Source organism: Alosa alosa, chromosome 6 (assembly GCF_017589495.1).
Source record: "Alosa alosa isolate M-15738 ecotype Scorff River chromosome 6, AALO_Geno_1.1, whole genome shotgun sequence".
NCBI classification, from domain to species: domain Eukaryota; kingdom Metazoa; phylum Chordata; class Actinopteri; order Clupeiformes; family Clupeidae; genus Alosa; species Alosa alosa.
The window spans coordinates 5,352,091-5,377,519 of record NC_063194.1 but is presented as its reverse complement, the minus strand read 5'-3'; the positions used below and the strand labels follow the sequence as shown (position 1 = coordinate 5,377,519).

The window sequence follows — 25,429 nt, the reverse complement described above, 5'->3', positions numbered from 1 at the left end:
TGTAGTGTTCCATATGATTATAGGATGCAGAATTATAATCCACTTGCCTCTTTGAATGATAAAAACATGAGGGAAAACAAGTTTGAAAACACGATCTACTCCATAGGTTGTAATGTAAAACAGCAGCTAAAATTCCATACTTTTCCCATACTCAAATGTTCAAAACTTTCTTGGTAGATTTTTCTGGCCGATATTCTAAGAATATTGTCAATGGAGTGTTCTACTAATAGCATTGTGAAGAGCTGTATAATAATGTTTATTATTAACTTGTTAGCCCTCAGAAAACACTTGCCCATTGTTGGATACTTTTCGATGGGGAAGTGCTGTGTTGGAAGGTGCACTCATTTGATACAGCATACTACATGTTGGAGACTACTGCACTGCTGGCAGAGGCCTCAGAAATCACAGTAAACAGTATTATTTGTTTTGCAATACCCAGTTTACATCAGATAATGCGAGTATCCATGTCTTGGTAACTTTTACAAAATCAAAAAGTCTACCAGTGTTTGAAAATAGCAGAGCTAGGTATAGGGCAGTGCACCCAGGGGTTTTCGATTTGGTTTTGGTACCAGGGTCGGTCCCCTTGTGGGAGAGATTTTTCACAGGGACCCCCATTCCAGATTTATTATCTTGTTGAGTGTGAGGACTGACATCTTAAGCTACACAACAGTAGGAATGGTTTATTATGACCACAGGTGAAGTGAGTAAAGTACTGTAGATGCAATAGTCTGGAAACACAAATATTTAGTGGGTTTGATCCAGCAAGCCTGGCATGGCTGGATCAAAACTTTTTTTTAAAAGGTGAATCCATGTTCATATAGGTCATTTTAAAAATATATATTTTTAAATCCATTAAAAGCCCAGTTCAATGCCCGGCTATTCCATTCAAACTTAGTCATGTAGAAACGGTTGTATAGATTATAACATTGAGAAACACACATTCATTCAGATATTATGCACATCCTTGTACTACTATTCAAGTTAAGTTTACTTATCATTGCCGGCAGGGTGCAATCAATTCAATTGTCTTGCCACGATCTGTGGAGAGCTTACAGACAACGTTGAATTACTATAAGGTTTATTATGCCATTTAAAGCCGACCTAGCGATGAGTCCCTTCATGATGGTGTGATGCAATGCATTCTGGGTGCTGTGCTGTGATTGACTGACTCGTCACCTGACCCACCAAACGATATGCCAGATTAGAGCGTGAGTAAAAATGAATAAGCTACCAAGGCTTAAATATACACCCTACCGTAGCATAGTGAGGGGTATCTACATGTAAACCGAAGCATTTAGAACTGTGTAAGTCTACAGACGGTTATTAAAAGAAAAAACAGTACACTTATGGATATTCTGGATACAATAAGTAAGTTGGGCTAACGTAAGCATTAGCTATTTGTTGTTAATCATATGCTTTACGTGATAATACATTCATCACACTGTTTTGAATCTTCACCGAAGTCTATTGAATCAAAATTACCTTAGCTCTCAGTAAGTTACAGTTTATTATAGTCATCTTGATTTACATAAAGTAGTAAACAACAGTAATGTTAAGCGTGTCGGCACAAGTTAGATTCTACCCCACAAGCCACAATAGAGAGCGTTCAGTAAAGCGTTAGCACATACCCATTAAAACTCAAATAATAGCCCGGACTTTTATTTTTCCTAAATGTAAACTGCACATTCAGTATTAGAGACAGGCGTCCTGAGACAGGCCTTTAATTCCTTTACACAAAACTTTTCCTCTGCAGATGGAAAAATATTATCGGAGTAATTATTTCAAACACACTGAATGTCTACCTATACTTGACTAAGCTATCTGATGACAATTACGGATCATCATTCATTTTAGTGTTGAGATGTTGTTCATTGAGTGAGACAGTAAAAGATCCAAATAGCCCGAGGATAAGCAGAACAGATGAAACCGTTTTAATTAAGCGTAATCTACAAAGAGAATCATTATCACACTGAAAGCTCATATTTTGTCACTAGCAAATAGCCTATCCTCATCGGTCCTTTGTCAAATACAGTTCACATTAACTCAGCCCTGACCAAAACAGTTCAGGAATTATTTATGCAAAAGTGGGGCGATGCTTAATGTTTAATTCTCCCCTCCTTTTGGCATGGATAAAACAGCATGAGAGAGCATGAACCATATTGTTTCTCCCGTTTGTATTTGCCAAATTTGACAACAGTCTACATTCAAATCATAGCCTACTTCAGGCGTAGCGGGAACATGTTACTGACCAGGGTGCTGAATAACAAAATAATCATGGATCATCCGACCCGATTTCTCCCCAGCATATAGTTCAATTTAGGCAAGCTAAATATGCCATTTCATGGCAATATAAATGCTAACAGGTCTAAGGTAAAGAAGTTTTATAATGCCTGGGCATCATTCCACTGCTATCGCGGCACTCTGACTCATCAATACCACAAAAAGCTGTCGCGGCACACCAATTACCCTAGGCAGCACTTGACTTTTACATTTACATAAACCCTATTTCAGTAGGTTATATAGCCAGAGAATGTCCATTAGGCCGGGCTCAGTATAACCCCTGAATCTAAGGTAAATTCCTTTTCTGACTTCTTTCTCTTTTATAAACCCATGGCATTTAGAATAAAAAAAGAATAGTTAAGCGAACCGTTCTGGTTTTGTTGCCAGCATAAAAACAAACACCATCAGCCTATCATGGAATTTTTTTAAACACAAGGGATTAGTGAAGGATGACTAAGTCAGGACATATAGGCACTTAGTTCACATTGGAAAAAAGTTATACAATTTGGAACTCTTTTTTCCCCACACTTGATCTTTTAATAGCATCTAATCTTAACGTCTTGATCTCATCATACTAAACCCAAATCACACAAGATTTGCAGCAGAGATGAGCAGCAACTTGATGCAACATTCTAAAACACTTGCAACTGTGACAGACATTTGAATGCTTTAGGCATGCAACATCTAATTCACACTGCTGTAACCTCCTTTCTAGCGGTTTAGTGTCATTAGATCTTTAAACAGATGATCTGACCGGTTTTAGAGATTAAATACAACCCGAAACTAAGACAGACCAGGCCTCTGGAACCGACCTTTAACCCAAACCTGTAGCCCGCATGAAGATTTTAAAAAGGACTTCGACCGATTATTTGAAGTTCTACAGTATGTCTATTAATGTTAGCTAACATGTAAGCATTGAAAAATGAATGTGTATGTACTGCTTTTTTTTAGACTGACAAGCGTTAAAATGCGTGGAAATGCGTTAAAAACATAATCAGCCAAGTGGCTCACTTCTTAAGACTTCTTGGTATGGTGTTACAACGATGTGGAGTCGAAATGTAGATTGTTAGTAACGTTATGGTTTAATAGCAGACCAGCAGCGTTTTGCAATGAAGTGGTGGGGTCATTTTAGGTACTACTTTCACGGTCTGTAGTTCTGTCAAATTTAATCTTATCTTGAACAGACTACATGGTTATCTTCATAGACTTCGTAGATGTAGTTACACACTACAATTTGGAGGCGAAATTGAGAAGTGTAAATATGGTTTTAATGTAAACAAGGACAGCGATTTTGCGAGCTTCTTGAAAAAGTGATGAATGAATAGTTACTACAGTTTTCTGAGGGCTGGCGTTTATAACAAATCAACGTAATCTTTGAAAAAGACTACCTGGTTATCTTCCTTAGACTTAGTGAATCTTAGTTACTACAATTTGGAGTCGAAATTAGGTTTAAATAATGTGTAAACAAAGGCCTGATGTTTAAAATATGTTAATGAGATAGGCACAGTATTATTATTTAACACAGTAATGGGCTTTATCAATGATATGTAAACAGTTCATGTGTTATGTGATTTACATAAACTAGTAAACAACAAATGTTAAAAGCTGGTATTACTGTTTCCTGAATTCTTATACATTTCAGGCATTCAAATAAATGTAATAGAAATAGCATTTATATACTCTATCAGTGTATGATGCTTGCATGAGGGGAAGCATCCCAAAACAGCGGCATATATAATAATTGCTGTTGTTTTGAAATTATCATGCAACAATGCAAAAACAATGTATAAGTATTGTAGGCTATTATTTTACATTAGTAAGCAGTACTCAAATGTGCATGCTTTCTAAAACCTTGTGAACAATCTTATTTTTTAAGCATTACTGTTTTTGAAGTGCATGTATATAATATATAGTATAAAACTAATAATAATTGTGATATCATTACAATTTGATGGGGGTATTAGGTTCATGAACCTATGACCCCAAAAGTGTATATATGACTAGGCCTCAGGTCAAAGAAGTTTGAGAGGCTGATGTGAACGACAAAAGCAGCAAAATTAAGTGTGAGTGTTCAAAACAAGTTTTATGACAAGGTCGATGAGGGTGGGAAAATCTTACATTTCTGTTGCAAACTTGCCGCACTTCAATCACATTCAGTCACATTGTCTTTTAAGAAAATGCAGTCATTTTTCGGTTCCAGCAGCCAACAACCTCAGAACTGACCCTTCAAGATCCTCTCAGGGCTGGCCTTCCCACAGCCAGAAGAGTAAGCAGAAATTTGATTGCCTTACAAAAAATCTGACTTCTTAAAAAAAATCGCTTAAACTGGCTGCGTGCATTATTTTTCTGAGATTCTGATCGTTTTTTAACCATGACTATACACAGTTCTGGTTTGAAAATGTATCTCTTAAAATAATCACTTTATGCAGTCAGCTTAAGATGGCTTACTAGCAACTAACTAATTTACCCTAGAAACCACCCTGTATCCCAACTAGCGACCACCATAGCAGCCAGCACTTAGCAACCCGTTATTTATGCGTTTTGGGTTATTGGATGTTAGCGTTAATGCAGACACTCTTTTGGAATCCGTGTGCCGAGATTTGCATAAATGAGAGACATCATTGGAATCCTTGGATGAGGCCGAGTTCCATTCCCCAGTCAAACCCACTTTTGCAGTTCCTCTGGAACTGGGTCATGCCACATGCAGAGGTTTTGGGATGATACTGCAAGGCCATGGGGTGTGTCAGAGATGGGCAGGAGGGATGAATACGAAGCCTGGTGGAGAACTTTGTGCAGTGGGTGACTCAGCCTCCAGCTCAACACCTCGAAGACCAAAGGAGATGGTGGATTTCCATGGAATCCTAAGCCGACTCTGCCAGTCTCTATTGATGAGACAATGTGGGGTGGAACTGTAAATACCTACAAGTATCTGGGCTTACAACTGGACAATAAGCTGGTTTAATTGACAAATGCAAATTTTTTTTTTTTTCTCTACAAGAAAAGGCAGAGCAGGCTGTACTCTAGGAGAGGCTAAGTCAGCTGTCTGCAGTAAGCTCCTCAGGATGTTTTGCAGTCTGTTGTGCCAGCGTCCTCTTCTATGTGGGGGGGGGTTGGCAGTTGGATGTCAGGAAGCTGGCTCTGTAGTAGAGGGGCGAACTGGAGTCACATCACTTCAATATCAGATAAAAGGACCCTGAGCAAACTGATCAACATCTTGGACAATGAATGTCATCCACTCTACAGCACCTTCCACTTAAAAAAAACTTGCGTCAAGCTGGGCCCCACCCTTGAAAGGAGCTAAAGGATCATTTGTTTCCCGGGCCATTAGACTGTGTTCAATGCTTCACTAAGGAAGAGGAGAGATGAGCTTCTCTGCATGAATCTGTCTGCCTCTCCACCCTCTCCTGAGCTGACTGCCCACTACAGTTTTTACTACTGTCCGCTATCTTTTACTACTGTTTTCTACTGTTTTCAGCCTTTCATATTCTTTTGCATGACCAATGGCTTCTTTACAATACTGGATAACCTTGACTATTACCTCAACCAATTCTTGCATTTATGGTTTTTATATTGCCCTGTCTACATTATACTGTTATTTGTCCTATATTATTTGTATGCTTCTGGTCCTCTAGACCTTATTCTTGCACTCATTGGACTACTGTTGGATACTTTTTTGCACCTTCATGACTGTCACTCTCTTGATCCACCCTTACCATCCATGCACAAAACTACAGGACTACTGTTGGACTACTTTTTACCATCACCATGACCTCCCTCTCTTGAGCACATACCATGCACAGACTACTGTACAGGCCAGTCCACGACCCTGTCACTGCAAGCTTATCTCATGTACAGATCTCACCCCTCAAACACCTATTGATTTTATTTAATTTATATAGTATATTTAGTGTTTAGTTTTGTTATTTTTTTGTTATCTTCTACTGTCTATTATTTTGATTGGGTTTTGTTATATCTTGCTTATATTTATCATTTCTCAGGCATGGGATATTTTGAGAGTGGGGGGACCAAATTGTAGACACAAGTATAGTGAGATCAGATTTCAAGATATCCAGATGCATACCTCTGGCCCGCCGACCAAAAAAACTTGCCAGAATATTAAGTAATACCATTGATTGTTTTCAAAATATTTTTGATAAAAATGGTCAAAACTGTGAGAGATGAGCACAACGCCAGATCTGCCCTCAGACCAGCTTCTTGCTATCTTAATTCTACTTTATTTTAGATTTATTTCTACACTATTTGGGCCAATGGTAGAATACTCTAAAAGCAACATGAAGATCATTGATATTTTATGAAGCCATGAATGAATCATCATGCCTATGATCCAGATAGAAGCTATGTAGCACTTGTGTTTGTGGACCAGTTAAAAGCTACATCTGAAGTTACTAGATTCTTGGGCAGTGTAATAAGTAAAAGCTGAACCGAAACAGCAGCTATAAGCACTTTATTTTGTACCACCGCAGACTTTTTGACAAATGAAAGAAAACGTGTATTGTAATTATTAGTAAATGTGGCAATGTATGATGTATGGATGTAGTGTATATGGGCGAAGCCTTTCATTGTAAAAATGACAAATAAACACTTTCCAGTATCAATCAATCGCTAAAGAGCAAATTATTTTAAATTTAATGGAGTGCAGTTCGGTATTGAGTTTGTGAAAGTAAGAAAAAAGTCCTTTTTTAGGTATTAGAAAATGTTGAGATATAAAATAAATGCAAAAGTCCTTATGGGTGAAACAGAAAATTCAAAGTAATTTCCTTTGGGCTCTAGCACTTATTGTGGGAAGGGCAACATCTGTAATCCGTTAATGGCTAACAAGTTCACACAGATGTTGAAGAAGAAACCTTGCTGCAGTTGATCAGGCGGCCGACCCGTTGAATATCTTGGACGGAGTTTCGCCATCTCTTGGCACAAATCTCTAGAATCCACTGAAATCTATCCATTATAAAAAACAATCTACTCTGAAACAGTGTAACAGTTACCATCAAACATTTATTTTCTCACGAGATCTCATTTTGAAAGCTTTTGCTATAGCATCAAGAAATCAATGAGCTGTAATACTGCCATAAATGAGCTACATCTCAGCTGTTATGTTTGTCTGGACCTAAATTGAGTAAATATGTCTTGTCTTCGTGGGATAGTGAAAGCGTAATTTCTGACTCTTTATATCTGAACATGTGAAGAAATTATTAATAAAGCTGACTTTGACTTTGAGCTGCAACAAGCAGATGGCTAGCACAAGTACTGAGTAAGCCAACTGCATTAACCAACCTTGAGCAGACAGTATGTACATAGAAGTAGTTAGGTAATACACCACGTAGTATCAAGGAAAATATACAACAATTTATACTACTGCAAGTGTTCGACTAACAGTCAGCCTAACATTCATTCTAAGTATATTGTAAGCCCAGCTAATATATCACCATGTGAGTTCAGTGAACAGATTCAGCTCATGAATTCTTGATTTTAAATCAAACAACCAAAGAAAATGTGGATCTCCTACCACACTCAAATTTCAACAAATAAAAGTGTCTTATTATATTATTGTGGTGTGTGTAAATGCTTGACTGTTTTTTTTTTCTGAGGCTTTCATGGTCTCAAAATTCACCATAAGATTGACTATTCACATATCATTCCACAACCGTGATAAGAAGAAACTCATCGAGAAAGCTCTTCTGGGTGTTTAGAAACAAAATAAAAATATCTTCTTGATTAGCAATATAAGAGACATAAAGTTAAGTGAAAATCTATCGATGGAAATGTTTCTGAGAAGTTATAAATGTGTAGATTACTCGAATATTTTCTTTAGTTCAGAAGGTGGCGTTCGTGCTTGGACTGCAAAAAAACAAGAAGAAATTACAAGATACAAGGAAGTTTATTGTCACACATGCATTGTCAGACACCAAACAGGGCGAAGGACCACAACGCGTCCGTTAAAGTTTATTTAGGGAGTTGGGTTACAGGGTTTCAGGGGTTCGAGGTTCCAAGAGTCTCGTGTGTGTGTTCCCCAATAGCCCGAGCAAGCAATGGCAGGAGCTGGATGATCGGGAAGTCGGAACACACACAGCAACAGGTGAAGCGAAGCAGCAGTACAGTCAAGGGCTGGGCTGTGTGAAAGAGAGCCGAGCAGGTCGAATTGCGGGGCTGGAGATCAAAAGTAGTGAAGGTCTGGTTCACAGGCAAAGTCAGAGTCGTTTTCCAAGACAGGTAGGTAACTGGTGCGGGTTTGCAGGCGATCTGACAAGTGTGGTGAAAACAAGACTTTATACGGGCATGATGTGGGCGGAATGCAGTGCAGCTGGTAGATGCTTGAAAGGGTGAGGCAAGTAGAGCAGGAACAGGTGGAGGTCATCTGAACTTTAATCAGCTTGGCGTGTTACAGGCAGAGAGCTCATGACAGAACCCCCAGGGGCGGCCCCAGTCCCAGAGTGACCTGCGCCAGGAGAGCGGTGGAGGGCACAAATTCACTCCAGCGGTCCAGTGGTATCCTCATCCTCAGAGGGAACTGGAGGGTGGAAGTGGACAGAAGGCAGGACAGAGTGCGGGCCGGGGACAGGGGTCAGGGCGCTTGGGGCGGTTGGGGCCCTACAGTTGCGGGTGATCAGGATGCGGAAGGCGGTGGAAGTGCGATGGAGTGTCGGTCCCACAATCAAACTAGCTGGCACAGGATTTCTGCCTCAGGCCCCTGCCCTCCAGTCGGCAGATACAGAGCCCCTACACCTGCCGTCAGATTGAAGCTGCGGCGTGAGCAGTGTACACCAGCCCACCGTCAAACGAGGCCGAGGAGGAGGAGGAGGAAGCTGACACGGGGACAGCCAGGAAGCTTTCATCGCGTCGTGACTTCGAAACATGGAAGGCAAGGTGCACCCTCATGGAGGTTGGCAACTGGAGCCCGGACTGCGGTTGGGCTGATGACCTCTGGATAGAGAAACGGGCAGAATCAAGGTGCCAGTTCTGGCAGGAATTCCACCAGCAGTGGGAGATCAGCAGCTGACAGCCCACCTTCACAGCTAACCACGGTGGGCGGTGCCCGTGATCTTGGCCAGTTTAGCCCCAGTGGCATAGCCTGACAGCTTGAGTAGTGTGGCAGAGCTTGTGACAGATGCGGCTTAGCGGGCATGGCGAGGCAAACGGACGGGACACATCTCCCTCCTGGCTGGGGGGGGACAGGGGGGGCTGGTAGCCATACACACACTGGAAGGTGACATACCGAGTGGCGGAAACGGTGAGGGAGTTGTGAACATACTCTATCCCACGTCGGTGTTGTGCCCCAAGCCTGGGGTTTGCAGCCATACACAGCGCCTTCTCAGCTCCTGGTTTGCCGCTCCAGTTGACGGACTGGGGGGTGGGAACCCAGAGGTGAGACTCACCTGTGGCCCCTAGAGACAGCAGGGAACTCCTTCCAGAATGAGGGGTGGTGGGACCTCGGTCGAGAGACAGTAGCATCCCTGGGAGCCACGTGTAAATGAAGACATGATCAGGGACTGGGTCTCTCTGGCAGATGGCAGTTTAGGGAGGGAATGAAGTGTGCCATCTTGCTGAACCCGGTCCAACCACAGGTGAGAATGACCCGTCATCCCACCTGATGAGGGTGGGGCCAGGTCCCACAAGTCCAAAGGGGCGTGGGACCCAGGAGGTGGAGTGGGCTGGAGGCAGGGCTGGGAAGTAGAAGCCGGCAGAGGCCGAGTGGAAGGACTTGTTCTGATTGCAGGTGGGAGGGCGAGCGGGCCAATTCTGGGACATCCCTTCTCAAAGCAAAGACCACAGGCGCTGGGCAAGAGAGATGGCAGAGTGCAGTATTTGAGCCAGGCGCTTGGAGTTGTAATATTTACTATTTATGACCGGGACCTCAAATTCTCTGGGACAAAGGCGACCATTCTGTAGGCATGCACTGGGACTGGGATGGTCACGGAGGGCCTCCTGAATTTCTCCTGGAATATCCCAGGTCTGGGGTGGCTGACGCGGGGATGGGCAGGAGTGCGATGCAGGTTCTGGGAAATGTCTTATAGCCGGGAAAGGCGTCGGCTTGGTGTTCCGAGAACCTGGGCGTATGACAGGGTGAAGTTGAATGTGGTGAAAAACAAGGCCCAGCGGGACTGTCTGGCGTTAAGGCGTTTGGCGTTGCGAGGATGTGAGGTTTTGTGATGCGATTCCAGGGAGCCAAGGAGCCCAGACTGTGGACCCCTCCAGCCAGTGGCACCACTCCTCCAGGGCAAGCTTGACGGCACCAACAGCTCATGGTCTCCAACATCATAGTGGCGGCTCTGCAGGTGGCCCGAGAAAAAATACACAGGGGTGCAACTTGTTGTCCTCCTCTGCCACGTTGAGAGTATGGCCCCGACTCCCCGTCTGGGAGGCATCCACCTCTGACAACCGACTGCCCGGTCCTGAATCAGCATCTCTGGAGGATGGGGCAGTGGTGAACGGGCCTTGGCAAGGGTATGAAGGCTGTGTTGGCCTCTGGTGATGCTGGTCCAGGCTGGCCAGGGGCGGCGGCCAGGCTGCGCAGTTCGGACAAATCTCCGGTAAGAATTGGCAAACAGGTATACCTTCTTCCTTCCCCAGGAACTGGCCAGGAGAGGTAACTGCTGAACCACAAGGGAGTCCATCTGGATATTGCCTTCTAGCGGCGATGTCTGCTTTAATCCCAAGGCGACTGATCTGGCATTGGGCTTCGCATTTCTCCGCTTTGACATAGAGGGAGTTCTCCAGGAGGCAGTTGAGAACCAACTGGGCATGGCAGGTGTGTGTTTAGGACTGGGATTCTGGAAAAGAATTAAGATGTCGTCCAGGTACCACGAAGACTCAGGTGTCCAGCATGTCCCATAGCACATCTCCTGGCGCCTGGAATACACTGGTGGTGAGCCAATAGCATTACCAGGTACTCATAATGGCGGTGTAGGTGTTGAATGCAGTCTTCCACTGCGTCCTCCATACCTGGGACTAGGTGGTAAGCATTTTCTAAGGTCAGTTGGTAGAAAAATAGTGGATCCTGGAGCAACTCAAAGCAGAGGTGAGTGGCAGGCAAGAGGGTGCGGGGGCGAAGAACCATCTTTCTTTCCCACAAGAAGAACCCAGCACCAGCTGGCTGAGGGAAAGCCAGGCCCGGATGGGTCCAGCTGCCAGGGAGTCCCTGATGTAATCCTCCATAGTTTTTCTTTCAGGGAGGGGATAGTGAGTAGAGGTGACCTTGGGTGGAGGCAGTCCCAGGGGAGAGATCAATATAGCTTTACAGTCAAATGCCAGTTGGTGTGGGGGCAGAGATGTGGCTGGTCTTGTTGAACACCTCTGGGACCATGGTAACATTAGGGACATTAGAAATGTAGAGAGGGGGGGCAGTGCTGGGGGGTACTGGGCAGGAGGGCAGCAGGCAACAACGCCAAACAGGTCAGGTGGCAGGCATTTCCCCCACTCTTTCACAGTTCGGGAGGCCCAGTGAGGTGAGGGTGGCCAGGGGGCAGGCCAAGAGGTAGCCCAGGATTGAGGGGTTGGCCTGGGGGCTGAGCAGGTGGGCGGATGGTCTCTGGTGGTTTCCTGACACCATCATTGAATGAGGGGGCTGTGATGTTATTAACACAGTGCCAATGCGTGACGTCCAGGAGGGCCGGGCTGGGGTCAAGGAGTGGACAAGCGATGGCTTTCCAAGCCCAGCTGGCAGAGCAAGTCTGTGTCAGCCAATGTTTGCTTCTGTAGAGTCCACCAGGGCTGCCAGGGGTGTGGAGTGGGGAAGATCAGACAGGTGAAAACTGAACTTGGATGAGGTTTTAAAGCTGATGGAAGTTCATGAGCTCATCCGGATTCCCTCTACATCTATTGAGCTCCGGCCTTTTTGCTGGACAGGTAGCGACTTCGATGACCATCACCACCACAGTACAGGCATAAGTTGGAGGTGATAAATGCGTGGCCTCTGCAGGGAGTTGGGGAGGAATGCGGCGATCTCCGCTCCCGGTTCAGACTGGTCCGGCTGGCTGGAAGCGGTGTGGCAGGACAGAAGGGCAGTTGGGACCTCACGTGTGCTGGTGGATGGACTCTGGCGCCCTCTCTCGGCGGCGGACCTGGATCCTGCGATTACGTCAGGACAGCAAGAGGCAATGGCTTCATCAAGAGTGGGGGGGGGGTTGATCGCTTGCAGGAGGCTCCAGCTTCGTCCCTTTATGTGATCCGCCCGGGCTGTGGAGGAAGAGCATCCGCAATGCTTCCATCGTGTTCCAGGAGCTCGACTTGCCACAGTTAGGAAGTCAATGGAGTATTAATCCATAACAGTCCTTCTGCGCTTGGCGAATGGGGTCGAGATGCCACACCGGCTGTGGTGGATTCAAATCGAATACCTTGAGCATCTCCTCTGCAGTAGGTTGAAAGATTTGCGCTTTATGCTGGGGTCTGGCTGCGTTCCCCAGAGAGTGGAACTCGACGACGATCAGGTGATCACGTAACGAGCCTAGCCCTTCAATGGCAAAATCACCAAGTTTGCGGAGGTAAGCTGGACAAACCTTTCGTCAGGAGCATGCGATACCTGGGTTGGAGTCGCCGCTTCAGGCCGCTCTCTGGGTTGCGATCCTGGGTTCTGGGGCTCGGCAGCCGGCAGCAGTGGGCTGGGCAGGAGACTGGGTGCTGGGCGGTGAGCAGGCTGGCTGAGGCCGGGCGGTGGGAACGACAGAGGGGAGAAAACGAGGTGAGAAGTTGAATGATCATTGCAAGTTGTTGCTGTTGCTGCTGGAACTGCACTGAGCTGTTGGTAGGCAGCTTGATGAGAGGCAGTGTCAGCAGTGTTCTTTGATTTGCCTCTCTCAGTCTCTTCCAGGCGTTGCATGGCGGTGGGTTGGTTGGTCGGTTTCCATGCTGGATTAGAGCCGTCTGGAGTCCATGTTTGGTCAGATCGTACGCATCGGAGCTAAACAGTGAAGGACCTAAGCGTCACGTTAGAAAGTTTATTTAAGAGGTTGGGGTTACACAGGGGTTTCAGGGGTTCGGGAGTTCCAAGAGTCTCAAGTGTGTGTGTTCCCCAATAGCCCGAGCAGCAATGGCAGGAGCTGGATGATCGAAAAGAGGAAGTCACAAACACACACACAACAACAGTAAGCAAACGCCCAGTACAATCAGAGGCTAGGCTGTATTAGAAAAGGGAAGCCAGAGGCAGGTCAAGATTACGGGGCTGGAGATCAAAGAAGTATTCGGCGGGTCTGGGTTCACAGGCAAAAGGATCAGAGTAAGTTTTTCCAAAGACAGGCAGGTAACTGGTCTTGGGAGTTTACAGGCGATCTGACAAAGTGTGGATTCAAAGCAAGGCTTTATATACGGGCATGATAGTGGTGAATGCAGTGCAGCTGGTATTAGGTAAACAAAGGAGTGAAACAGGGACAGAGCAGGAACAGGTGGAGAGTCATCAGACTTTAATCAGCAGCGTGTTACCAGGCAGAGAGAGAGCTCATGACATGCATATAGTTACTGGAAGTAAGAAATGCAGTGAAATTATGTTGTCAGCCTATTTGTGCATTTAAGGAGGGTGGGGGTGGGGGGGGTAAAAAGTGCAGTAGAAGACGGGTTTAGTAGATTAAGTAGCCCAGGGCTGCATAAGAAGGTGGGGGAGGATGGGGGGGGGGGCACCAACAAAGACACCAAGAGCAACAGAGGCAAGGAATGTATTATCGCGCATGCGCGGTGCCTTAGTGGCACTGAATCTAACAGTGCTACACACTCCCCTTCTGAATCAGCATGAGTCCCTTCATGCGTTACATTAAGTTAAATATTCATTATCACTGAAAGTTATCACTAACAGTATTAACTGAACTGAGTACAGTATTGAAACTTTCTAAATAGTTTGAGCTAACGATAAATTAAAGTTGACCTAGTTGAGGGTGGTGAACTTGACCTGGAATTAGATTGCATGTCCGTTCAGGCCTCACAGCACTAGGTTTTGATCTACTATCTCCTAACAGTTTCTGTGTGAGAGCATTCTGGGTTTCAGAAGCTTTATCGGTTTCAGGCTGCTGCTGCTGCTGTTGCATTTCCTTCCTCCAGAAGTGACATGATCAGAAGAATCTTGGGAAGGGGACACCTCATCACCTACTGCTACAGGGAATTGGCAGCACCATTCTCTCCTTCTGATGAATCCATCCAAGGCACATCAATGTCTGGTGCAGGGAGGTTCCAGAGTTGGACCAAGGTCTGTTGTGGCATCACTGAAGATGACTGTCTGTCGAGAAAGTAGTGAATGGCTCTCTCAGAATTTTAGCTGCAGGTACTGCTTTTGTGATAATCATAGGTTGGGTGAACCTTCTTTCAGTAAAGGGTGATGGGCTGGCTGGACCAAATCATCATCCAGAAGAACTCATCAAGTTCCTCCTGAGGATCTTGTATTCAGAGTTGTTCTGAATTTGTGTTGACAGGTTCCGGTGCAGCTGGCTCATCATCCTCGTCCAGACAACTGCCACAAGGTAACAAGAGTCACGGTGTAGGGTTCAGTTGGTCCGTTCACTCAGGTTGGACTTTGTAGACAGACAGAGTCTCCCATTCTCTGCAGGACCACAGATAGGCCACAGACTCCACTAATCCAGCCAACTTATTGGCCTTGTTTCTCAGGCGGAGGTTCCTGACCAAAACCTGATCTCCCACTTCAAGTTTGGTTTCTACTTCCGTTTGTCAATCTCATAGTTTATTCACTGTGCTATTTCTGAGCATTAGCCCGTGACAGTTTTATAACTCCTCTTGAGAGCTGAGACTTGAGCTTCTGCGTGCTGGGAATGAGACTGGGGTTTTGCTTCCTTGACTGCCTTCAACTTGCCAATGTCAGCTGGTAGTCTTGGGTGTCGTCCAAACTTATCAGCTCATACGGACTGTAACCGGCCGTTTCTGGTACAGTTAACACACACATGGTGGCGGCTTCACAAAATCACACCAGTGACTCTTCTCTTTGTCTTTCAAAGTCGAGCATATCCAGGGCGTCACCGTTTGAAGCGCTTCGACGGATTACCACCTCTAATTAGTAGGACTTGTTAGTATTTTCCTGATACCTATTCGCCACAAGTTCCTTTATTATGTGGGATTGAGAAGTCTCGATCCCTGGTCACTATGAAGGCGTTCTGGGAAACCATAGTGCACCGGAACTTCTCCCAGAACATTTGGCCACTGTTTGTGCTTTTGGTCTCATGTGAACAGCAACAAGCGTAGCAGTAAAATAGTCACCTGTGATTACAAAGCATCACTTTTGTATTTAGGCTGTCTGGTTCGATTAGAGATAGTCCACAGCGCCTAAACCCAGTTCCATCGACCTGAATGTTTTGATGTTGACTAATAGGGCAGGTTCAGGCTGTTCTTCACTCTCCCACATCCTTCACTCCTCCACCTCCATGTGGTATTCAGGTCATCACCACCTCCCTCCTGACAGGTGGCCGAATTTTTGGTAGCGGCGATCACACTCTGGTAGGTTCTTGGAACTTTGGTGATGCAGCAAGACAGTGCGATGCAAACTCCGGATTCTCTGCTCTCTTCCACAGAAGTAGCGGGTCATCCCGGTGCACAAGGTATTCTGGAAAGATCATCCGGCATCCTGATTTTTGGCTCCGCCCTATACTTGATATTGTAAGTCGAAAGTGGACTTCTTGGCCTTCATGTGACAGCCCACTGCATCAAGCTTTGCTGGCGTAGTATGGGTTGAGATTGTTATCGTTACTACTGTAAAAGTGTTTCCATATAAGTAATCCAAACTTTTTTGACGATGGCCCACTTTAATGCCAAATTCAAGTTTATGGTAGGGATATCTGGCTTCACTTTTTGGACAGGCCCTGTACATGGCGATGACAGTTGTGACCCTCTTGCAGCTGATAAGAGTGTACTGCTCGGGCCATTGCTTTTGGTGAGTGTGAAGCTCATAAGGGGACCTTGGTGTAAAATAACACAGAACTGATGTTAGTCTGTCGATTATGCACTCCAAAAGCATTTTGGCAAGCTGGCGTCCAGCTCAGAGAATGGTCTTTTTAGTTTAAGTAGGTGCCTTTTTGGCAGGCTTCTTGCAGTTCTTACAAGATGGAGGTACCCAGCTGTCAGGTTTGTTAATGGCTTGACTATTTTTGAAGTAGTCTTACACTGCAAAGCGTACCCTGAAACCTAAAAATGACCGGGCTCTTTCAAGGTCTGAGGCCTACGTGGGTCTTCAGTGCACTGACCTTTTTCGGTCTGTCTCAACACTATCGAGAGACACTGTCTGGCCAAGGTAGCAGTTACGTGACTGGAACTGACAATTTCAGGCCTTTTTCTCTGAGTCACTGAGCACAGTCAGCAGCCTGCTGTGTTCTTCTAAAGAGGCAGAAAAACAATTAGATGGATCCAAAAAATCACGAGCACTTCCTTCCAGATTTATATCCTTCATGCCTGCATTTTTTCCATTAATCTTTGAAATGTGCTCTAAAGTAGCATTGTGGTGACCCTGGGCATTCTGTTGAATTCCCAGAATCCCAGCAGGCCGTCTTGTTGCTTGTCCTCTTTCCTCCATTTGGTTGGTAGTACCCAGACTTCCAAATCCATTACTGAGAGACTCACTTGGGCCCGGTAAGGGCAGAGAATGCCTCTCCACATTGAATTAGCATATGCATCCTTGATGGTTTTGGGGTTAAGCTTTTTTCTATAATGATACAGAGAACATAGGCCTGTGAACCACCCACCAGCTTCAAGGGTGACTTCGGATGTCTTCAGATGACTTCAGATGTGAGTGTCATCTTTTCAATTTTATATGGTGCTTTTACCTTGGTGGCATGGCCAAGATCGTGATGGGCCAAGACATCAGTATAGGTGTTCAACTTCTCAGCGTTTTTTTTTGGAGGATAGAGACTGTGTGATATACACAGTAGGGCTGTAACGATGCCTGTAACTGTAATTCGATTCGTATCACGATTTTTGACTGACTTAATACAATATGAGTTTTTTCTTTGTTTTGGGGGGGCTAGACATTTAGATAGCCTACCTTAGAATACCAAGAATTAATGTATAATATCTGTATTATTTTATATCTGATATAAAAGAATACTGAATGTCTGATATTTATGACAGCACACTTTATGCAGATTAGCCTACCAACGGGCCTACTACTATTTCTAATATAACTCTACCACATTCAGCTGTCCTCTGATTTGAAGCCTGGAAGTATTGTGTATATAAAATGCTCTGAAGTAGCATAGTTAGCTAGCTTATCCTAGTCTACTGATTGGACTGTTCAGTTTCCTCATGTGTGTTTAGGTAATGCACTGTTCTCCTTAGGGACAGACCTTTTGGAAGTATTGGTATTGAGATGATCATTCGTTCTCCCAGAATCCCCAGCGGAAACATTGTGGGAATCTCAAGCACATTCCAGCACTCTGGCATTGCACAGCTCCCCAACAAGCCATTGCCATCTCGGCCAGGCGTTCCCACATTGAGTCCAACCAGTAGTCTAGACGTGCCACAGCAGGTGGGGTGCACACACGCAAAACCCCTACTCACCCTGGGGAACCACAACCACCAGCCCCGGCCCAATCGCGGGGTCTGTTCTCTCTCCAAGGCTTCCAGTACCCCTTACAAGGGTTCTCGCCGGATCCTTTTGCTTGGAGGCCTCCACTAAGCATGAGAGCATGGGCCGGATTATGAACTTTTGGGCCCTGGGCCCAGGAATGTGTCGAACCCCATTTATTTATGCATATGTGGAAGAGGGGGGGGGTTTGAAGTCTCAGAAATATTTTAATTGTTTGATGTAATTTCCTGCTTAATTCTGGTGCATTTTGAGGATGGCCAATACTAAATTCAATCAATTCATAGCCTAAATTCACCCTGATGTGTTGATATTGAGGCAATGATTTCATGCAAAGAGCTTGGGCTTCAGGGTCCTCTGACCCCTTGGGCCTAAAGACACAATACATTGAGCCGATGCAGTGAATTCACTGTGGCGGTGAGGTCTTGCTCCTCCGGCGTGCCCATCTACAGGTGCTGCTTTGGAAAGCAGCAGACCCGTCCTGATTCACCGGCTGTGAGATATAACGGCGTTTGAGGGAGTTAGAAGACAGGTATGAAGAAGGAGAACTTGCCACCTTGATTCTGTCCTGTCCTGTTGCCTCCTGATTCGTTAGATGTTATCAGCTGTAACTACAAAAGCTGGGTTAAACTGTGGCATACATGTATCTGGAAGTGCATGTGCAGCTGCAGGTACAACCTGTACTAATTATTGTTTCTGCAAGGCAGTGATGTGTTACATGTGTACTTGTTACACAGCAAAACAGCAGAAGGACGGGGATGAAGAGTCTGGAGAAGATAACAACAGGACAACATTGGATGAGGACGGTGAGGGAGTAGTAGGGGGGCTAGTTCTTCCCTTTGTTACTCAATTGGCAGGAAGTCACAGCAGAGGGGCCAGTGAATAGCCCATTTCCCAAAATGATTGTGGAATTCAGAAATAACGGAATCAGAATTATTCCTAAACACTGAACATTTTTTTATCCTCCAAAATCCGTCTAAATAAGCCCCCAAAAACTCAGCAAATCAGCTTAATGAGGTAAAAGCTTGTGTTAAACAAGTTTAAATAGTGATTTTGAATCTTGAAAATGTCAGATATGGACTCAACATCTCCAGTAACCCTAAACATACTAACATGGTTCATTTGGCCAAGCAGCTCTTATAATATGATCAATATAGGTGATTATGCTTTAATTTATGCTAATGAGCTAAAATTACACAAATTGCTTAACATTTGCAAATTAATCGGCAGTTTCTGCATGCTGGGAACCCATACTATATATTTCCATCATAAAACTTTGGTGTACTCAACTGTTCAGGTTCACCTTTCTGTCCACTGGACTATAGTACATATTTGGGAGGATATTGTGCACTTCACAATGTAGACTTCTCAATGATCGTTTTCAAGGACTTGAAGAGCAACACTAAGCACAATGCGACAACACATTTCAGTGGGAGTGTTATGTCTTGATCAGTCTGGTTTCTAACCCATACAAAGAAAACTTGCTGGAGTGTTTGACTAGGTAAAGGTGATCAGGCATTGATCAACAGAGATACATGAGTAAAGAGGACAGTGTGGGTTGCTCCAATATGTCTGCATGCAGCTCCAGTAGGTCGTAGGAACTCTCTCACAGCACAATCCAGTGCAACTCTCTGACCAGGTATGGTTTCTCGCTTTCTCCCCTCTCCAGCGTCATCAGATTTTCGTCACTGGTGCTCTTAACTTTCTTATCTCCAGGGTCTCTTGAGGATCATGCTGCATAGCCGTTAGCTGGGGGCAACAGCTTTATACTTCCAAGATGTTCACTGTACACTGTATGAACATCAAAATGGGCACTTAAGCTGTTGAACATGCATGGGGTCATATTTCAAAAGTGGTTACTGCATCTGTACTGTTCATGAGGTTCTTTTGGGGAGTCTAACACTAATTTGTACATATCCAAGATTATTTGAGCTATACTTTTATACAACCTCTATGAAGTGTTCTAGGGGTTGGATAAGTTGTGACAAATGCTTATTATAGAAGGATAATGACACTGTAGTAACTTGTAGGCCAGTGTCCAATAACCCACAGTCAACACCAGAAATGTTACATTTGCAGTGCACCTTTCTTCTTTGGTTTGTGTTAGATTTTTGTTTTACAGTGTGTGACTGTATGGTAGCCTGGCATACAGTCTTTGACTTCTGAATGGTACTTAGTTCATAGCCCATTTGCCCCAGCCTTCAGCAAAAGAACAGAAGCTTGGTTTAAAGCGGGTAATGGGCTGCATTAAGCTCCTCCCAGGCTCTTTGTTTCTCTCTTAGTTCTCTTTGTTTAGCCTCTACAAGCACGGTTGAACTTATTGTCTGGGACGGTGAAATGTGCCCGTCCTCTGCAGTTGAAACAATACCAGGGGTCTGGAATTTTTTGTTGGCTTTCCAACCGACTGCTGAGGTCGTATGGTTTTGAGTCTTTTTGTTTTAGCTGTCTTGGTTTTGGGCCTACTTTATCTCCTAAGTCTTGTGCTTTTGAAGCTTTGAGATTAGCCTAACTGGGATTGAAGGTCAGCTATTTGTTTTTCATTTTCTTGTTACAAGTAAGGGGTCAGTGTGGTTTTGGAACATGTCAGACTCATTTTACCAAAAGGATCAAACACTAGTGCAGGTTGACTCGACTTTTTTGAGAAAATCCAAGGTGCGGCGTCATGGTTTGACTTTGGCTGCTTGTTTGTCCTCCTGGGTCCTTAACAGGAGCATTAACTCAGACAGAGGCGGTGGGTTATCAGTCTTTTGCCGAGCTGGGAGGTTAGCAGTGGGCTGTTGTTTCCAACATCACGTGCAAATTGTTTTTAGCAACTGGCGATCATTTTGACTTGCAACTAGCCACGCCTCTTTACTACAAGCTGAGAGCAACCTGAAGCCTTTGAGAAGGTGGGCAGAGAGAGCTCTCCTGCCATTCTGGATTGATATGAAGGAACTTGGTGAAGAAAGTTCATAGCCATCACCCAGCAGCGTATGCAGGAGTAGCTCAAACTCAAAGTAAGGCTAGAGCTGGCACAGGGCCTGGGTGTTTTGCGATTGTAGCTGCAGGGCTGAGGAGGCTTTCTCAGCGAGTTTAGAGACTACTTACCCAGGAGTCAGGAGCAGGTGGTCTTTGAGGAGTAAAAATCAATGTATGTGGCTTAGCCAGGTCTCATAAGTCTTCCCGACTGGAGTGGGACTTTCAGAAGAGAGAATGATCTCAGTTTGAGAGGGCGATTATGAGTAGGCAAGACCCTACCTTTACCTTTTACAATGTAACAACAACTAATCTTTGGACTCCAGGGGTGCTTAGTTGGTCAACGGGCATGTATCACTAACACTAGGAGATGAAGTGTCAGCCAAAACTCTTGTAAAATGCAGTAATCATCCTCTCCATTTGTATGGATACATCATCCCCTCTCCTGGAGTCAGGGTTTCACTTGGGGAGTTACATTTGGATACAATACAAGTAGACCCTGTAGTTCTGGCTAACTCCTCCACAAAATACAGCACTTTTAGACATTTTGGTAGACATTTTCCAGCTCTGCTATGTAGCTACCAGTTAAGCTTGAGCTAGGAGGTCGTGAATAAAGTGGAGAGGAAGTTAGACCTTGACGAGTCACATTTTTTTTTTCATCCGAGGGGGGGATATTCTAGAACAAGGTAGCTCATGCTTTAGATTCTCAATGGCAGCACCACTCTCATATTTAACAACAGCAGTATTTGGATAAAGTGGAGTAGGACTGTCTATTTTAAGAACTCTGCTTATTTTGCCGTAAGCGTTTAAGAACTCAAAGATGTATTTTCACCTGGGACCTGAGAGGATGAGAAGGTGTGTACTGCTGAAGCATGTCTGACAGGTATTTAGGTCCTGCTCCATTTACTGATTTATAAACAAGCAATAGTGCTTTAAAGTCAATTCTGTGACTTACTGGAAGCCAGTGCAAGAATTGGAGTAATGTGGTCAGTTCTTTTAGTTTTTGTTACAAAATGCAGCAGCTAGGATTCTATCACCTGAAGCTGTTTAATAGTCTTTTTAGGAAGGCCTGTGAACAGTCCATTGCAGTAATCAACCCTGCTGGAGATAAATGCATGAATGAGTTTTCTAAGTCATGTTTTTGACATCAACCCTCTGAGTTTGTAATATTTGAGGTGGTAAAAAAGCTGATTTAGTTATAGCTTTCTATGTGGCTGTTGAAATTTAGATCACTGTCAATTAATACACCAAGATTTTTGCAACAATGTCCTTTGCCTTCAACCCTTTTGTGTCCAAGGAGACTAGCAGCAACCTAAGATCTTCCTCCTTTTTTGCAAATATAATTACTTCAGGTTTTTTCTTTTGTTTCCTTTGAAGAACATTTTGGAACATCAGGTGTTGATTTGTTCTACACTGACACATAGATTCAAGAAGAGGACCATAGTCGTTTGGTGACAGAGCTAAGTAAATTTGTGTGTCATCTTACGCTTAACTCTGATATAGAAATCAAACTAGATGTACATAAGCGATTACAAAATATGACTTCCCGCCGTTCAGGTGTACATCCGTTCAGCGAAAAGAAATCACACTTCAATTTGTCTCCATATTTTTACTCCCATCCCCACTCTTGAAACTTTTCGTGTATGCTTTGTTTGGCATGCCTGGTGTGTGTGTGTGATAGGCTGCAGAAAGCCTACTGGTGCTGAAAAAAGGTGAATAGGTTAGTGAATAGCCAAAGAATGTACTATATATGTTATAAAACCTTTAAAATCTCTAAAACAATCACAAGTAAGGAGGTTCATCACAGTTCATCCATTGCAACTGGATTGATGAAAGGTCACTTACCAATAGGCTACATTGTATTTGGAAAAAGCAAAAGTATCAACAATGTTATTTATTTATTTATTTTATTTTTTATAAACAAAAAAAAACATCTCTGTCAGTTCCATGCCGTTTTCACAGCTATCAAAAACAAAGGTAATTTTTTTGGATGGATGGATTTTTTTGTGAATGTTTCTTCTTCTACATAGATTTTTAGTCATCTTTAGTTCAATTCTTTATTGTGTACAAATTACTTTAGTTGTTAATGTTAATGCAAATTAAATAACAGTAGTCTGAAACGAAATGCTGTTTTACATCTAACCAGTGGTGCAAATAACTGACATGTCCAAATGGGCCTTGATGAAATCTTTTGCTAGACTGTTCATACACATTTTAACGGGCCAAAGTTGAAGAACTGTTGTCGTTATTGTTAATTGCAAATATAGGCTGATTCATGTTCCCTTGCATTTGTGTAACTGAGGTCCATGGCGGCTCTGGCTTACGCAGACCAAACAAATCTTTTAAAGTAAAAAAAATAAATAGCGGGCAGATCAGGCTGGTTCACCCAGCCTAGTCCATAGGCACCCGATATTGTTAAATTTACCGATTTAGATATCACGCTCTAGCTATTCTAAAAATGCATCTGGGGTTTATGACAAAACTGTACTAACAAAACAGATCTAATAAAGCTGTTAGCTTCCCTAAGCTACAGGTAGGCATAAGGTGGCCTATTTACAACATAAAATTGTCAATAGGCTATGCTGTGACACAAATAAAATCTCTTTGAAACCAATGGCTCATGCCCACAGTATCATAGGACTTAAACTGCCATATCATGAAAAGTTGTAATACAATTCCGCGCAGCTCCATGAGTCAAAGGAAAGCGAATGAAGTAGCCACCATTCTAAATGGGACCCACACAGTAGCCAAGGTGTGTTGCTAAACAACCATAATGAAATGAAGGTGTCATTGTTTGGATACTTCACACACACATGCTTTTTTAATTTCACAGACTACAACTACCAAGCTGGAATCAACACATTGATTCCCCTCTCACACCCTGCTGCACTTAAAACAAAATAAACAGTAGATCTCAGATCTCACACATGTATATGTAAATGACAAACCAATCAACCGATTGTAAATGTTGGTAAAATCTTCCATTACAAGAAGGATTTTTTTTTGTACGATGCAGCAAATGACAGTCAGAAAGATACAATTACAGCTGCTATTAATTTGCTTGGTATAACGCATTTTAGTATTTTTCTACAAATGCAATCAATCAAATAGGCCTCCATCACTCAACCAATGCTAACGGTAACATTACCAGGTCTGATTGATATTATAAGATTAAGCATTACCCTGCAGTAAAAACCGGCATATCCGATAAACATCCTCAAATTTATTTGACTTCAAAAGAAGAAATAGAATTACATTTCATGTGAACATCATTCCTATCCTTAGTAGATGTTTTCTCGATGGCTTCAGGTCCTTGTAAGGAGCGTCATTGTTTTTCTTCTTTTAGCTTCCAAGCAAAATTCGTCTCTACTGCAACGTCATAGCCATCTAATTGGACAGACTACTTATATTAATACTGGAAATGCATGCCATGATGATGAATATTTATTTTGGCTTTCTTTTTTAATCCTACTGAATTTAATTATGTGTTGCGTTCTAATACCATACGTGGGATAGTATGTGGGTGCCTGTCTACAGGCCAATGAGGCCAATGAGTACCCAGTCACTAAATGTACACATAACCCTAATTCGCAGACCCCCCCCCCATTGATAAAATTCTCTGAAACTTGGCATACCCCAGAGAATGCCAGGTCAATCATACATAAAATTTGGTGCAGTTCTGAACATCTTAACTGAAGATAGAGGTGATTAAAGCAGTATTATTGCATTTTCATTTTTACGAGGGTACAAATCACAAATGAGTGATTATGGGCCAGGTTGATGTAGAACCCTTGAGACCAACATACCGCAAAATTCTTCATCCTCAGTGCCATGGTTTCCAGGTAGTTATTTGGGAAAAACTGCTTTTTTTTTTTTAGGTTCAGGGGCTTTAGCAGTGGCCCCAGGGGTAACGAAATATTTCAAATAAAGTCTAGTGGGGCTACTTTACAAATTTCCTTAATGCCCCGGTGGTTGGTGTCCCGGTTGACAATCCTATGACCGCTTTGCTAGCTTCATGTGGCCCAGTCCTCAGTGTGGATAATTTTGTCCAAGTGGGGCATATAAGGGTTGAATAATAGTAGCTAAGATTGGCCCCTGGGGGAATACCACAGGTCAGGGCGTTGGTGGTGAGAGGTACAGTTTCTGATGGCAACAAAAGAACACAAGCACTAATGCTACAAACTAGTCACCAATGCTCATCTATCTAAATATTAAACCACATGTCTTTGATCTTGAATATACTCAAAGCACCCATATCAACTAACTCATTGCTCTGATTCCCAAGCATCTGCAACCTAGCTCTATTCCCTGCATTGATCCTGAGTAAATCATGTTTAGGTCTAGGTTGCCCTGGGCCCGGTTGCCCGACGCCGCGTGGTCTAGGTTGCCCCCTAGGCGGCTGGTTTAACTCGTCAAGCTTTTAAATCCCACTATAAGCGAAAGCATGCTGGAGCCCCATTGCAACCCTAGGTTAAATGGTTAACACCTAGCCACTTTAAAATCTGTCGGCGTCTGGCACAACCTCATCACCCCTGCCCGAACATATATTTAAATTATCTTGTATATATACTATGTCTTTGTTCCTCTCAGAACCAGGTTACTGAGTCACCGCCCATGGGTGACATCACTCATCCTTTGGGGGCCAGGCTCACCGCCCCTGGCTTCATCCACTTCGAC

General features: G+C 43.9%; 1 protein-coding gene across 1 annotated transcript in view; it reads left to right on the top strand.

The window, feature by feature from the left end:
* gps1 (G protein pathway suppressor 1) overlaps nucleotides 1-25,429 on the top strand; it is a gene marked incomplete in the record, with an annotated part of 35,048 nt that overhangs the window by 8,821 nt on the left and 798 nt on the right.